This window comes from Antechinus flavipes, chromosome 6, assembly GCF_016432865.1.
Source record: "Antechinus flavipes isolate AdamAnt ecotype Samford, QLD, Australia chromosome 6, AdamAnt_v2, whole genome shotgun sequence".
NCBI lineage: Eukaryota > Metazoa > Chordata > Mammalia > Dasyuromorphia > Dasyuridae > Antechinus > Antechinus flavipes.
In genome coordinates this window covers 176,591,577-176,608,328 of record NC_067403.1, presented here as the reverse complement: position 1 = coordinate 176,608,328, position 16,752 = coordinate 176,591,577, and positions in this window count along the sequence as shown.

The following is a 16,752-nucleotide window of genomic DNA, read 5'->3' as shown; positions in this document are numbered from 1 at the left end:
GCTGACCCGATCATCTTTTTTAAAAAAGGAAAGGAATTAAATACTCACTGTGTGCCGGGCACTGAGCTAAGAACTTTCCAAATATCTTATTTACTCCCCACAACCATAATAGGTGTTATTATTATCCCTAGTTTATAGATGAGGACACTGAGGCATATGTAAAGTGACTTGCTCATTGTCATACAGTTAGGAAGTATCTGATGTTGAATTTGAATTCAGGACTTCCAGATTCCAGATAGGCACCAGATAGGCACCAGATAGGCCTGGTAGTAGGTTTATTGAGACACAAATAATCACTATTAATAGAATGAAAAAGAGTGCAAGACTTAATCTATGTGAAAAGTGCAATAAATTGGCTGAAAAAGCTAGAAAAAGCTTATCTTCCATCTATGCCTCCACTTGTGGTGGGATTTTTGTAATCTTGCTACCAATCACATCACTCCAAAGTTTGGCATTTAAAATTCTTCCCAGCTTAACTCCAATCTACCCTTTTTTACATTAAAATATATTTCTTGCTTTCATACACACTGTGGCCCAGATTGTGCCTGAAATATATTCCTTTATGTCTAAACTCATATTCTTCCGTGTCCAAATTTATATTCCTCTCAGGAAGTCATCGGCAGACATGTATTTTCCATTGGATCAGAGACCTAAAGATATCCACATTCACAAAATGTAATTTGATGGAATTTTTCTTTCCCTTTAGAAAATATCCCAGCTGGAACATGTCTTTCCACCATGCCTACCCTTGCCTGGTGCTATCCTCAGTCCCTTTTGTCACAGGGATGAAGTGACAGTCATAACGACAAAGGAACTTTCTTATACCTTATGGGCTAAGGTGATAAGATAGAAAGATATACAAGATTTTCTCCAAGTAATGACTAAATAGAAGCATGAACTTTTATCTTCTGCAAAGGGGTAAAAGAATGTAAGTAGGATTTGCTTTCAAGCTGAATGTGTCTTATTAACAAACTTTCCCAATAGTCCACAAAAATAGTAAATAAAGCCCTGATTTGTAGTCTGCCAATTTCAGAGATATAAATAATCATAACTGAAAGTTTAATAATCTTCTCTCCAGGCTGAATCCAAGCAACACACTACAGCTTCTGGACCTTAATCTTCTGTATCTTAGACTCCCTCCATGACCTGGGATGGCAGCATAGTGATACAGATTAGTGTGAAAGTAAGGATTCAGGATTGGGTTTGAAACCCACCCAACACATAGGCAAATCAAGCCATTCTATAAAAAGTAATTATTTTCTGAACACTAATGAAACTAAGGATTTCCTTTCACTTAAGAACTAGAATTTGGTGATACTAGCTGTGTGATCCTGAGTAAGTCCCTTATCCCTGTTTACCTCAGTTCCTCATCTGTCAAATGAGCTGAAGAAGGAAATGACAAATTACTGCAATATTTTTCGCTAAGAAAACCCCAAATGGAATCATGAAGATTTAGACAAAAATGAAAATAGCTGAACAACAACAAAGGAATTAGAATGCTAGAATTTGAAGGAAACTTTGTAATGGTATAGTAAATATAAATACACATGCACATATATAAGTTTGGTAGGGGCAAAGAGGCTGAACCAGTGTAGAAATTTACACAATAGAGACTAACAATTTGAATAGGATTCAGGGATTTTAGTGTCCTGAATGACGCATGGTAGTATGATCTAGTGGAGAGAGAGCTGGCCTCTGATTTAGGAAAATCTGGGTACAATATGCCTTTGACTTTTTTCTGTGACTTTGGCCAAGTCATTTTACTTTCCCTATGAAGTAGATTGAAAGGGTGTTGACCTGTATAGGTAAAGGTTTTTTTTTTTTTTTTTTAACCTGTTAGTTTAATAAAATCATATAGCCAAGCCCTAGGCTTACTATGAGTCAGTAGTATGGTGTGGCAGCCAAATGAGCTAAGATGAAGGCATAACTTCCAGGAATAAGGAGGTGGCAGTGATATTCAGTGATAAATTGGAGATTCTCCAGGGGGGTGTCAGCTATGAAGCCTTCCTCAGCCACCCAAGATCAAAGGGATTATGCAGAAGCAACCAGGAGGGTTTGAGTTGTGCTCTGAGATCATGTCTTGAGCCTTAGTTGAAAGAAACAAGGATACTTATTCTGAAGAAAATATATGGAAAGGGAGAATATTTTGGAAATAGAAAAGGGAGGGGATGTCAGCTACCTTTAAGTATTTAAAGGGTCCATAAGTAGAAAAGGGGTTATACTTCTGTTTTGGTCTTAAGATCACAATTAGGTGTCATAAATAAAAATGGTAGAGGCAAATTTAGACTGACTCAGTTCCAGGGAAATGTTAATAATTAGGAGCAGTCCAAAAGTAGAATAGAATGCCTTGAAAGGTAATGTGTTTTTCTCCAAGGAGGTCTTTGATCCACAAGCAGAGACCAAATGATCACATGTGTGGACATGGATTGACCAAAATGATTATTGAGGCCCCTTCCAATTTCAAAATTCTGAGATTCTATGATGTGGCAGCAGGCTTCTGTCAGTTGTGTCCCATTGAGTGCTAGATGAGGGGAAGGCAAAACAAGTAGCTACCTAATACTTGGAAGGGACACTATTAATATGATTTTTTAAAAAATAAAAATTCATCTGTTTCAATACATGGAAACTCCATCTTCTGTGGTATGTTATAATGACTGGTGTTTTTGTTGTTGTTGTTTTGTTTTGTTTTCATTTGGCAACAAATAAAACTCCATGTGCTTTAGTAAAGGCTCAAAGCTTCCAATGGATAATAGCATCCAGGTAGAGTCACATTATGGTATCTTATCCTGATCTGTCCTCATTCCTGGTTTAACAAATAAACATATTTCTGAAAAGTTAAGCCAAGATGCAGCAAGTCAGGTCATTCATATATTGTTGAGGGAGTGGTCAATTAGTTCTATTATTCTTGAAAAATAGAAAAGTCCTTAAACTATTGAGTCTAACTTCTTTGGCTCAAAAATTCCACTGCTTGCTCTATGCCCCATGAAGGCTAAAGATAAGAGTGAAGAGATTCTACTTAGAAAAAAAAAAAAGGTTTCATCATAAACTTAACAGACATCAACAAACACAAATCTTTTAGTAAACAAAAAAAGAATCAGAAAAGAAGATTATGTCTGAAATTCTGAAATTTTGTTGTGTACAGTTTTAGGTGGTGCAGTGAATCAAGTGCTAGATTGGGAATCAGGAACACTTATCCTCCCAAGTTCAAATTTGGTTTCAGACACTAATTGGGTGACCCTGGGCAAGTGACTTAATTGTGTTTCCCTCAGTTTGCTCATCTGTGAAATGAACTGGAGAAGGCAAACCACTCAAGTATCTTTGTCAAGAAAATTCCAAAAATGGGGTCATGGAGAGTTGGACATGACTGAAACGACTGAACAATAACAACAATATTAAATTTAACATGGTAGTTCCAACACAGTGCTTTTAGTGATCTCCCTCCCCACCCCAACCCCTTTTGAATTTCCTGCTGCTATTTTCTGAATATTTTTAAATGTGTCATTGGTATGTTTTTCTTCTTTATTTTTTACATTTTATTTTTTCTCAATTACATGTAAACAAAAATTTTTAACATTCACTTAAAAAAATTTGAATTCCAAATTCTTTCCTTTCTTTCTTCTCCTTCCCCCTTCCTTGAGAAGGTAAGCAATTTGCTGTAGAGTATACATGTGCAGTCAGGCAAAGCATTTCCATGTTTGCCATGTTGCTAAAGAAAACACAGGCCAAGAAACCAAGAATAATGAAAAAATTAAAAAAGAAAACCAGTATCCTGAAATCTACATTTAAATTCTATCAGTTCTTTATCCTAAGGTGGATTTTTCAGCATAAGCCTTTATAATTGTTTCAAAAGATCCTATTTCTTTAAAAAACTACTTATAAAATACTATCTATCTATCTATCTATATATTAATGTATGTATTTGTGGCAACAAAAAACTGGGAGGAAATTGAGTAAAAATCAATTGGGGCCAGCTGATCAAATTGTGGTGTATGATTATAATGGAATATTATTACACTACAATAAGGGATAACTATGGTGAGCCCAGAGAATCTTTAGAAATCTTGTTTGAACTGATGCATCACAAATTACCCAGTCCCAAAGGAACATTTTATATGATGACCAAAACAATTCAAAGGAAAACAGCCCTCAAAGATGTAAGAACTCTGATCTATGTGGTTCTAATTGTGACTTTAAAGAACTCATTTTAGACTTGAGTTTGACCCTTTTAAAAAGTTTAGATCCCTTGCTTTATTTGTTTTAATAATTTTCTCCAATTACATGTAATCTTTAACATTACTTTTAATTATTAATAAATTAATTGATTTAATTATAGTAATTTAAATTTTAAAAAAATTGAGTTCTGAGTTTGAATCTTGTCTCAGACCCTTGTTTAAGAAAGTGACTTAACTTCTATATACTTCAGTTTCATCATTTGAGTTAGGTTCAATGACCTCTAAGGTCCTTTTCAGCACTAAATCTATGGTGCCAAGTTTTTTTTTTTTTTGACATCAATCCTAAATATGCCTAGTTATAACTTCTAACCATTGCTCCTATTTCTTCGATTGGTAACTTTGTAATAAGAGGTTTCAGTTACATAATAAAATTGGAAACGAGATTGTAAGGGGCTGAGAACTGTGTAAGAGGAAAGGATGTAGAAGTAGAGGTACTGGATCCTTTTTCTAGGAGTTTGACCATCAAAAGGAGAATTTTACTAATCTGAGGGGATAGTGTGGTTTAGGGAGGCTTTTCTTTTTAAAGAATGGGGTGGCTTGTGCATATTTGTAGGGAACAGGGAATAAACTTGTAAATAAGGAGAGATCAAAGAACAGAAAGAAGGAACAATGTATTAGGAGAGATAGGAAATGACAGGTATATGTAAAGGGACTGGCTGTGGTAAGGAAAAGAACCATTTAATAATCATAGACTGGAATGAAGGAAGCAAGGACTGGGGATGCTATAAAAAAGTTTTGAGATAGAGAGCAATGGAGGAGAGAAAGCTTGCAGGGGAAAGGCCTCTATTTTTTCAATAAAGCATAAGACAAAATCCTATACTGGAAGAGTAGGGCAGGACAGGTTGTGAAAGGCTTGAAGAGAGAAGAAAAGGCTTCTTTAGGTGGAGGGTTATAGAAAATCAATTAGGGGGGCATAAAAAATTTCTTCCATACAGGAAAGGTCCAGTTGGAATTAGTTGCATCTGTGAGCTCATTCACTTGGGAGGTCCCTCCAATGATGCAGATCCCAATCCATCCCTGGCAGTCCATCTACAGTGATCCTTATCCACATTGTCTTCAAAATTCTTTGTAGGAAGATTGTTTAAGATGATGAAGATTTTTATTTATTTCTTCCAACAATGAAAGAGAATAGATGGAGTACTCTGTTTTTTTCTGTCATTCCATGGACCCAACCTGTCTTCTCATTATTCTTGCCATGATAGCATCTTTTAAATGTTAAACATGTTAGAATATATGTTAAATCCAATATATGTACATATTTATACAATTATCTTGCTGTACAAGAAAAATCAGATCAAAAATAAAAAAATGAGAAAGAAAATAAAATGCAAGCAAACAACAACAAAAAGTGAAAATACTATGTTGTGACATGATAGCATCTTTTTGTTATTATTATCTTTTGGAATTCTTTATTGCTCATATGGCACAGCTTGATTACATTCAGCATACACCTCTTCCTTGCTCTCAATATTATACCCATCTTGACTTCTCCTGAGGCAATAGAAATTGGAGAATAAACATTTATGATGGACCCACTCACCATATCTGAACGATTTCCTCTAGCAATTCAGCAATAGATAATTTGGAGCAAGGAAGTGGTTGTTTAGACTAATTTAGGGCTTTGTCAATGAACAAGTCATGATAGGACAATGGCAGAAATGGTTTCAAGAGTTGATAACAACTTAACACTGGGTCAAATTTGGAAAGAGAGAAGAGTGAACTCAGTTCCAGGTGCTCAGGAATGATTGAGAAATAGAGGGACTGACACTACTGGTCAAAGTGGAGAATAGGATTAGCTGGAGTAAAGAGTTAGGAAATGTAATGAGAGATTATGATTGCATAAAGGAATTTCAGGGTTCTCCATTATGAAAGTAGAACATTAGGAGTGATGGCAAAATTAAAGCTGGGCAGTAGAGTGGAGACTGAGGTCATATAAATGGAAGACCAAGGTGTTTGTGGGATCAGGAAGACCAAAGTGCAAATCCTGCATTAGTTATTTGCTAATGTGACCCTGGGCATGTCACTTTAACCTCTCTGTGCCCCAGATTCCTCCTCTGTAAAATGAAGATCATAAAAATGCATTGTATGGACCTATTTTTGTTATTATTGTCACCAGAAGGCATTAACAACTCTAAAGCTTGTAAGATGGGGCTTCTGTTTGTGGACACTTACATTACATCATAGTAGGAAGCTCAGTGAATAAAAGCTGAGTCTGGAGTCAGGAAGATTTGACTTCAAATGTGGCCTTTAATACTAGATGTATGATCCCCGGCAAGTCACTTAACCCTGTTTGGCTTCAGGTGCTTCACCTATAAAATGGCCTGGAGAAGAAAATGGCAAACCACTGCTGTATCTTTGCCAAGAAAACCACAAATGGGATCATGACAAGTGGGACACAACTGAGCAATAGCACATTAAGTGATGAAGAGTTAGGGTTTGCTCTCTCAACTCCCATTAGCTTTGGGCTAAAGTAACTTGCCCATGGATGCTCACACAACTAATGAGTGTCAGAGGCAGGAAATGGATCCTGGTCTGCTTGACTCCAGATCTAGTACTTCATATTCAGATATTATAGCATTTCATTTACAATTGTAATGCTTTCTGGGAAATGTAGTCTGGTAGAAGTTTAATAGAACATTGGTCATCTTGGTTCCAGGGTAGTGTTCTTGCTATCAAATGAAATGTTGAGTGTCCCCCAGTTGAAGTTATTTTGGGGGGTTATCGACAGCAGGACCCTTTTTTTTGGTCAGATGTCTGAAGGGAACCAGGCCAACCCTCCATAGGGTGGGCTCTTGATGAAAGGCCCTGCTTGCCAGTCTGCCTGCCCTCTTCTCATTAAGAAGGGCAAAGAGCCTGCTTGTTGGGTTCCTGTTTGGGAAAATTGGGCAGCCCAGAGAGAAATCTTAATAATCACTTTGCTCTCGGGCTCGGAAACGAGAGCCAGATCCCAGGCCTTCTCATTCAAAGCCTTTATTTCGGCAGATTTTTTCTGTGGTCCTCACTGAACAGATCAGCCTTGGGTTTCTCTAGGGGGATTGGGGAGCAGGAATGCGGGCTTTGTCTCCATGAATAGCCAAGCACAAATTAGGGAGATGCCAATTTCCGGTGGCCTTTCAGGCCTGCAACTCGAGCTCTGCACGTTCCTGGCCCTTGCACAAGGGGAAACAATGGGGGACTTCTTTCAGGTTTCACTTCAGGGCTCCCAGAGACCAGAAAAGCAGCTAAAGCCCTACTTTACAGGTAATTAACACTAGATAATGTTGGGTGGGCATTTTTTGGGAGAGCTGATAAGAGGGGAAGAGTGCTTGCAGCTCTGGGATCTGGAAACTCTACAGAGGTGTTCATGGAGGGATAAAAAAGGAATCTTAGCATTAATAAAGAAGCATGAGATAGGTGGGCCAAATGTACTCCTCAGTGCATGGCCTTACAAGCTATTAAAAAAGAAGAGATAGGATAGTATTAATGTTCCAAAGGAAAAATAAGAGGAGAGAGAATGGCATTCTGCTTCTAAAAAGGCTAGGGATGTTGTTAGAAGACCCAGTTCAATTCGACGGGTAGGATGCTAAGTCTGGATACAGAAAGAATTCTCAGGGATCTTCTGGTCTGACTCCTTTTTATAGATGAGGAAACAAAAATCCCATAGCAGTTAAGTGACTTTGAACTCATATAAGTGACTAAAACCGATATTCTTTTTCACTGAGCCACAAGCATCCCTTATGCTGGGTTTATAATTAGGAAGTTCAAATCCCTATGTGAGCCTGGATGAGTCAATTAACCTGTTTGCCTCATTTTCTTTCATTTTAAAATGGAGATCTGAATAGTACTTACCTTCCAGGGTCATTATGAAGATTATGAGATAATATTTGTGAAGCACTTAGCACAGTGTATGGCACACAGTATATGTTATATAAAAGCTTATTTCCTCTTTCATACCCTGCTATGGACTAGGCACTATGGAAGGGATTAGGAATACGAAGACAAAAATGAAATAGCCCAGATCTTCTTGGGGCTTGCAATTTATTTGATTTATACATGTATAAGTAAATGTAATGGGGGTGATCAGGGAGTTGATTCTTCTCTCTCCCATTTGCTTTGTTTGGCACATAGTCAATGGATTACGCTTGGAGCTCAGCTGAGTAATGTCAAGTAATTTCAGGAGGTAGAAAGGGGCCCTACTGTATGTGTGTGTGTGTGTGTGTGTGTGTGTGTGTGTGTGTGTGTTGGGGAGGTGGGGATGAGGGATGAGGAAAGGCTTCCATAGGAAATGCCTGAGTGGTGATTGAAAGGAAGGTAGAGATTCTAAATTATTAATCCATTTACTTTGTCTCTCTCTCTCTCTCTCTCTCTCTCTCTCTCTCTCTCTCTCTCTCTCTCTTTCTCTCTCTCTCTCTCTCTCTCTCTCTCTCTCCCTCTCCCGTGTCTCCATCTTTGTCTCTCTCTTCTTTCTCTCCTGCAATACATCAATATAGAATATATATTTGAAGGAAGGAGGGTTGAGGGGAAATCCCCTGATCAGTTGAATATTCCAGTTAGTGAAGAGAGTAATAGCTAATATTTTGAATGATGGCTACTATGTGCCAGGACTGTGTGAAGGGCTTTATAGTTATTATCTTATTTGATATGCAGAAACAACCCTGACAGATAGATGCTATTATTACACTCTCCCCACCCCCATCCTATTTTACAGGTGAGGAAATTGAGGCAGAGAGAATTTCAGAGACTTGCCTACGATCACATAGCTGGGAAGTATCTGAGGCTAGATTTGAACTCAGACAAATAAAATATTAAGCCTCCTTTTTGGCTTTGAGGGTTTGTTTTGGCCCTTAAAACCTGTTAGTGGCTCACATCCTGAGTATCCTGTTCACAGATTCTGAAGAGTAAGAAATAGGGAGTGGCCCATTCATCACTTGTAAAGTCAGTATTTATTCAGCCTTTAATGTGTACCTGAGATATGCTAAGCCTAGGGACATACATACAAGCAGAATGATGATTTCTGCCTTCAAAAAACCTACATTTTAATGCTAAGCCAAATCTAAACCAAACCTAAGATATAAAAGGGAGCTGAAAAAGGAAAGGAGAGAAGATACTTCTCTTTAAAGTCTACTTGAAGAAAAAATATCTTTATATAAGAAGTGTTTATACATTTTTGTTCCACATGGAAGAAATTCTTCAATCAAAAATGATGAAATTAAAATTCTAGCCATTGGCTTGTAGGATATAGAGACAATTGGATAGTGCAGTAGTTAGAGTGCTAGAGGAAGTCAAGAAGAACTGAGTTCAAATGTGATCTGACTCATTTAATAGCTGTGTAATCCCAAGTCTCCTGTTTTTCCTTAGCTGTAAAATGAGGATCTTATTAGCACCTAAAGGTTATTGTGAAGATAAAATTTGTGTTTTGCAAACCTTAAAGCTATAAATGCTGCTATTATTATTTCTGAAAGTTGAACCAAGACGCTGGTAATTTTAAAAAGCCATATTTTTTTTGCCATAGAATTAGTAGTGAGAATGCTCTTTGGCAATAAAGAGAATTAGGTCTCTTGTAGTCAATAATGAAGAAAGAACCCAGCTTTTGAGAATTAAATTGCTATTTTTCTTTTCTTCTGTATCTCTTCCAGACAGTGGTATGGGTGGATGAAATTTCTCTTTCCACTCTCTCCTTATTGTCTTTGGGATTGGCATTTGCCAGTTGGACAACTTCTCCAATAAGGGGTTGATGCTCCAAGCAGAGCAGCAGGTCCAAAGACTCCAGCTGATCAACTTGTCCAGCAAAGGTACTAGATTCAAGTGGAACAACATAAAGTTACTTCAAAAAAGACATCCATAAAGGCCTTGCTGTGCCAGAAATATGAGTTACCTCAACCATGTGTATTTTTATGTCCTTTCTCTCTACTATTATACTTCATATTATTTATCTATTCTTCCCATTAACACTGTGTTCTTGTGGGAAAGAGCAACTCATGTTTAGGTGGGGAATAATGTTCATATTCTGCCATTTTAGTAGTTTTGATCTAATTGTGACAACAATTAATTTAACAATTAATCATTAAAAACAAACATATCACTGGGGGCTTGGGAACTATAGTTTTAGGAATATAGAACCACCAATAATCTTGAACCTGGTACAGCTTTACCTTAGGGAATTCAATTTACAAATTGAGGTGAATAGCTCAATGAGATTGCTAATTATATTACATATTAACATATGGGGCTAACATTAACATGCTCAAAATGTCATGAGAAAGCTTCCAGCACTTTGGATGAATCCAGTCTGAATTCTGCCTCAGACAATTACTAGTTGTGTGACCTTGTGCAGGTCACTTATCTCTGTGCTTCAGTTCTTCATCTGGTATTGATAATAATAGTACCTACCTCCCTGAGTTGTTGTGAGGATTAAATGAATGTTATTGATAACATATACAATATGCTTTGCAAAACTTAAAGCATTGTATAAATACTAGCCATTATTCATTCATTCAATTAAAATTTGGGTGCTTGTTCTCTTCAGTCATTCTTTCTCCACCAAAGTGTTCAGTTTTGACCCAACATTTCTCTCCTCTGCCCCCTTGGGTTCAAACTTCAAATGTTTACATCGATGTCTGCTCAAATTCCCATATTGCTTAGTTTATCCAACTCCTCACCTTCTTCCATCTCACACATATCTGGAAGTCATACTCTTAACCCTATCATCACAGACAAATGTTCCAGTTCCATAATCCATAACTGAAATTCCTCTCATTTTGACCTTCTGTCCTTCCTGCTCTCCTTTTCCATCCTGTTCTTTTCTTTGCAACCTCTGATCCTTTTTATCCATTTCAGCTTTTTGAGACCATCAAGTCTGACTAATCCTTATCAATAAAATGCTCTTCAAAAAGCTTGATCCCATGGTTAATTGGTTCAACTTTATATTGTCTTTCACTTGAGTCTCCCTCCCTGTACTGCTTCCTTTCTTCAGTGAAACTAGACGTTATCCCCACCACTAGACTTCTCTGCGCCTATCTGTTTGCTGAACACTGTTGGAGGAATCACACAACTGGAAGGGTTCAATACAAAATTATGTTATCTAGTTGCAAACGCTTCAGGCTAATTCTTTTATTCCTTTCAAATTGACTCTACTGAACTCCACACTGGCTGTTCAAATTCATCACTTTTTTTTTCTTCTTAAGCTGTCTAGAGATTTTTCCATATACTTCACTCAAAAATATCTACTCCCTGTATCTTGAGCTCTTTCTCCCTATAAGATCTATACTTCATATCACCTTGGTATCATTCCCGATCCTTTTTTTCTTTTTGTTGTTTTATTTCTGTCTGTCTGACTTTTTTTGACCACAGTTGGAGGTTTTCTTTTTTCTTTTTTTTTTCTTTTTTTCTTTTTTCTTTTTCTTTTTTTTTTTTTTGGGGGGGGTGATGTTTTCTTGACAAGGATTTTGGAGTGTTTTGTCATTTCCTTCTTCAGCTCATTTTAATGGATGAGGAAACTAAGGTAAAGAAGGTTAATTAACTTTCTCACTGCAGGGCCATCTGGCTGCCCCTCCAAAACTCTTATGATTCCATTTGGGGTTTTCTTGGCAAAGATATAAGAACAGTTTGCCATTTTCTTTTCAGTTCACTTTATAGATGGGGAAACTGAGACAAACAGGGCTAAGTGACTTGCCACAGCTAGTAAGTGAGGCCAGATTTGAACTCAGGAAAATCAGTCTTTCTCATTCCAGGCCTGGTGCTCTACCCACTGTGCTTCTTCACTTTAAAACAAAACATTTTGGATTTGGGAGTTTCCATCTCTCTCCTGTTGGTTTCCTTCTCCCTCTTCATCCTGTACCACTTCCAACTTAATCCACTGAGTTTCTGTTTTTTCTACTGTCCTCCATAGTCCAGTATCCCCAAACATTCCTAGTCCCTGAGATGATCCACGTCTCACTGGCTCAGAGTCTCTTATGGTACCCTCAGAATATAGGTCCTCCCTAAGTCTCTACAGATGTGGGAAAGTAGTAACTCTACTTACCAATTCCTATATGGCCCTTTTTTCATCCCACAATGCTTCTAGCACAAAGAACTTCCAGTTGCCTATAAAGATTTGATACAGTGCTTCTTCCCATGCTGTTGAGCTTCTTCCCATTTCACCCTGAGGACCTGTCCGGATCTCTGGCCTTATAATATTATACAAAGGGCTTGGATTCCCCTCAGAAGGGAAAATAAATGAGGTTGTTAGAGAGGTAACTCACTGATATTCTGGTGAGTTCTATTTTTTATTTCAGGGAGAGACAGAGCACTTCAAGGCCTTTATCCTTCAGGCCTGCTGGAAGACCTTGGATTTACCTCAGCAGGGATATGGATTTGGGGCTTTCAGAGAGGCAGCTCTTTTCCCATGGGATGGACACTACCACAGCCCACCCCTGACGCTACAACTCAGAGCTGAGTCAGAGAAAGTTCCACTCATCTGTCGTCAGCAGCCAATCTGCTCCCATCTACTTCTACCAGAAGCTAAGAAAATGTTGATTGCCTACAGAGGGAGTTTCCAAAGACTCTGTGTCAAGAACACTCTATCTGAATTCAAAAATAATCATAAAGTCTTAATAATGCTAATGGCTAAACCAAGCAAACTTTGTTAGAAAAAGCTTCTGCAGGAGCACACCCTGTTTTGCTGAGAAAGCCATGGCCAGTGGGTTGGCTGGCCAGTTCTTTCTTCTTTACGAGCCACATTAAAACATTTAACGACTTCCTATGAGCATTATCTCCCCAGGTGAACGCCAGAGCTCATTATTTTCTGGACAGTAACTGGCTTGGGATTAGGTAACCAAATTTATGATGTCTCCTGTCAAAATCAGCAGATTCTCATTCAGACTATACAAGAAGCATCTTCAAAAAGATGACAACATGTGTATTTTGTGAAGTTATTAGCATTTACTAAGTACCCACTATTTGCAAGGTACCAAGGACAGAAGGACCAAATAAAAGATTTATTGATTTAGTGTTGGAAAGGACTTAAGCTAGCCTTGTTATTTTTACAGGGGGGAAACTGAGGCAGACTTGTCATATAGCTCACCTAGTAAGTGATGAAGCTAGGAGTCAAATTTAGTTTCTCTAACTCCATATTTAATATTCTTTCTCTTTTGCTATCTGACTTTTTTTACTCTGCAATTTTGAGAGAGAGAGAGCACCATGTTGTGGGGAAAGAATTTGCAATGGTGATCATTAGCAACAGAAGCAAAAAGTACCTGATACAAAGTTAGTGCTTAATAAATCCTTGGTTTAGAGAAGTAGTTTACTTTCACTGTTATTGTTCAATTGTGTTCAATTCTTCATGAATCCACAGACCATATTGACAATATGTCCATGGGGTTTTCTTGGCAAAGATACACAGCGGTTTGCCATTTCCTTCCCTCTTAGATTAAAGCAAGCAGAAATTAATTGACTTGTCTCCGGTCATACAGTTAGTGACTAAGGCTGGGTTTGAACTCAGATATTCCTAACTCCTGGTCCAGTACTCTATCCATTATACTACCTAGTTACCCTCTTTGCTCTCACTAAGTGATTTTAAAAGGCTACTTAATTGTTTAAATTAGTACTTGCCATTTAACATTTCATGTTTGCATTAGATATAAAAACAGGTTTAATATGGGCCTGGTGAACCATTCCCAGTGTGGAGATTCCCTTTACCAAACCGAGCCAATCCCTGACTTGATACATCACATATTTAGAGCTGAAAGTGAGCTTTAAGTTTATCTGTTCTAACCCCTTCATTTTACAATTGGCAGTTGAAGAAAGTGAATCTCAGAGGTTCACTGACAAAACTAGAGACCCAAAACTAACAAATTCAGAGGAGGGATTTGAATGCAGGTCTTCCTGACTCTATGTCCAATATAATAGCCACCAAGCCATACTGCCAGGGGAATTGATTGAGGCATATTTAGGGCAATTGATTGATCTGCAGAATTGAAGTTAGTAAGTATTGAGGTAGTGTAGCTCCTAGGGAAGATGTAACAATAACTCTAAGGCTCTCCGATTTTAACATTATTGAGGTGTCTTCTGCCTCAACAGTATCAGTAGTTCAATATGAACCTAGAATTTCTTGATGATAAGGGCTGCCCTCTATCCACTGAGCTAATCTGCCTCCAGATTCTCCTCAAATAAAAAATAATTACAGGTATAATAATACTAGAATGTCTCAATCTGCAATTTTCTCTACTAATTTGCTGCTTTCTAAAGACTGTTAAGGCCCCTGGCTACTTTGGCATGTCACTTTTGAATGAAAACTCCTATGGAAAGGCCTTTAATACTGATCATTGTTTAGTTTCTCTGGATTCCTTTAAGAATTAATTCAAATTCTATCTTCTGTGAAAAGCCCTCCCCTCAGAGATTATCTCCTACCTGTCCTTTTTGTATCTCATGCACTTCACACATCTTTATGTATCTCATGAATGTATTGTTCCTTCCATTAGGGGCAACTAGGTGATGTAGAGTATAGGTCAGGTATAGTGCCTGGGTCAGAAAGACCTGGGTGAAAATCTAACCTGAGTTAGATTGTGCAACCCTGGGCAAGTAACTTAACTCTATTTGAGTTAGTTTCTTTATTTATAAAATGAGCTGGAGAAGAAAATAGCAAACTAATATCTTTGCTAAGAAAACCCCAAATGGATTCAAAGAGAATTGGACAGAACTGAACAATTCCTCCATTAAGGTATAAGCTTTTTGAAGACAGGAATTGTTTTTTACTTTTCCTTGTACTTAACACAGTGTCTGCAGAGCATATAATTAAATGATTAATAGAATGAATGAATTGAAATTCATTGAAATTCAACTCTATTTGTCCAGTATTATATATACACAGAAGAACTGGTCTATTATAGTTGATCATTGAACAGTTTTGCTTTTGCTGTGCTCCTGTGGTTCTGTTTGCTTTATTCAGCATCGGTTTATGTAAATCTTTTCAGGACTTCCTAAAATCAGCCTGTTCATCATTTTTTATAGAACAGTAATATTCCATTACTTTCATATACCATAACCTATTCAGCTATTCCCTAATTAATGGGTGATGCTATTTTAAATAAAGTGTTTTTTGATGGCTTCATTAGACCAGTCTTTTCTGTATCATCTTGGGATTGAACACAGCTGGAGAAATACAGTTGTCCTTTTACTTTTTTTTTTTTTTTTTTACTATAAAGCAAATTTTCCTGCCCTCCTGTCCCAAAGTCTCACCTAAACCTATGATCTGTATTTTTTTTTTTAAATAACTTTTTATTGATAGAACCCATGCGATGGTAATTTTTTTACAGCATTATCCCTTGCACTCACTTCTGTTCCGATTTTTCCCCTCCTTCCCTCCACCCCCTCCCCCAGATGGCAAGCAGTCCTTTACATGTTAAATAGGTTACAGTGTATCCTAGATACAATATATGTGTGCAGAACTGAACAGTTTTCTTGTTGCACAGGGAGAATTGGATTCAGAAGGTATAAATAACCCGGGAAGAAAAACAAAAATGCAAGCAGTTTATATTCATTTCCCTGTGTTCTTTCTTTGGGTGTAGCTGCTTCTGTCCATCCTTGATCAATTGAAACTGAATTAGCTCTCTTTATCGAAGAGATCCCTTCCATCAGAATACATGCTCAAACAGTATCGTTGTTGAGGTATATAATGATCTCCTGGCTTTGCTCATTTCACTTAGCAACCTATGATCTTTTAAATCAAAAAAGGAGGATGGAGAAGAGCAAAAATTGCTCAACACTGCTTCCTTCTCCAACCACATCTCCTTTCTCTTCCAAGCTGCCAAATATGCCATTTCAAATTTAAAAAAAATGCCACAGGATTGATAGAATAAAGGGACAAAATCAATGCAATTGGAGTCAGAGAACTAGTCATTTAATCTTTGTAGGTCTCATTTTCCTGTAAAATATGTGAATTGAACTTATGGAAAAAAATTAATGTTGCTCTTTGTATTTTAGACACAAGTATATTAGAAACATTCTGATAACAAATCATAATTTTGTGACCCCCTCATATTCAGTTATGAGACCCTATGTGGAGTTGTGAACCACAGTTTAAGAAACTAGGATTTAGATAAGCTGGAATAGTCTTTTTTTTTTTTTTTTTAAGTTTTGGTTACCATCATTTGGTTACCATTTTCTTTTGTTTTTCTTTTTCTTTTTTTCCCCTGAGGCAATTAGAGTTAAGTGACTTGCCCAGTGTCATATAGCTAGGAAGTGTTAAGTATCCGAGATGAGATTTGAACTCAGGTTCTCCTGACTTCAGGGCTGGTCCTCTCTCCACTGTGCCACTTAGCTGCTCCTAGTTACTATTTGCTTTGTGAAAGACCTCTTTAAAAAAATTAAAAAAAAAACTCCACCAACACATTTTGTTAATTTAACATTAATCTAATATCTAAAATCATTTCTGGTTTAGAGAAAGAGATGTCCAAAATGACAGATTTTTCCCCATGTTCTCCAACATGACTCTGCCTCAAGCCAATCTTAAGTAACATTTACAGAAAACTTGAAGGACAAAAATCATAATATATAAAAATACAAT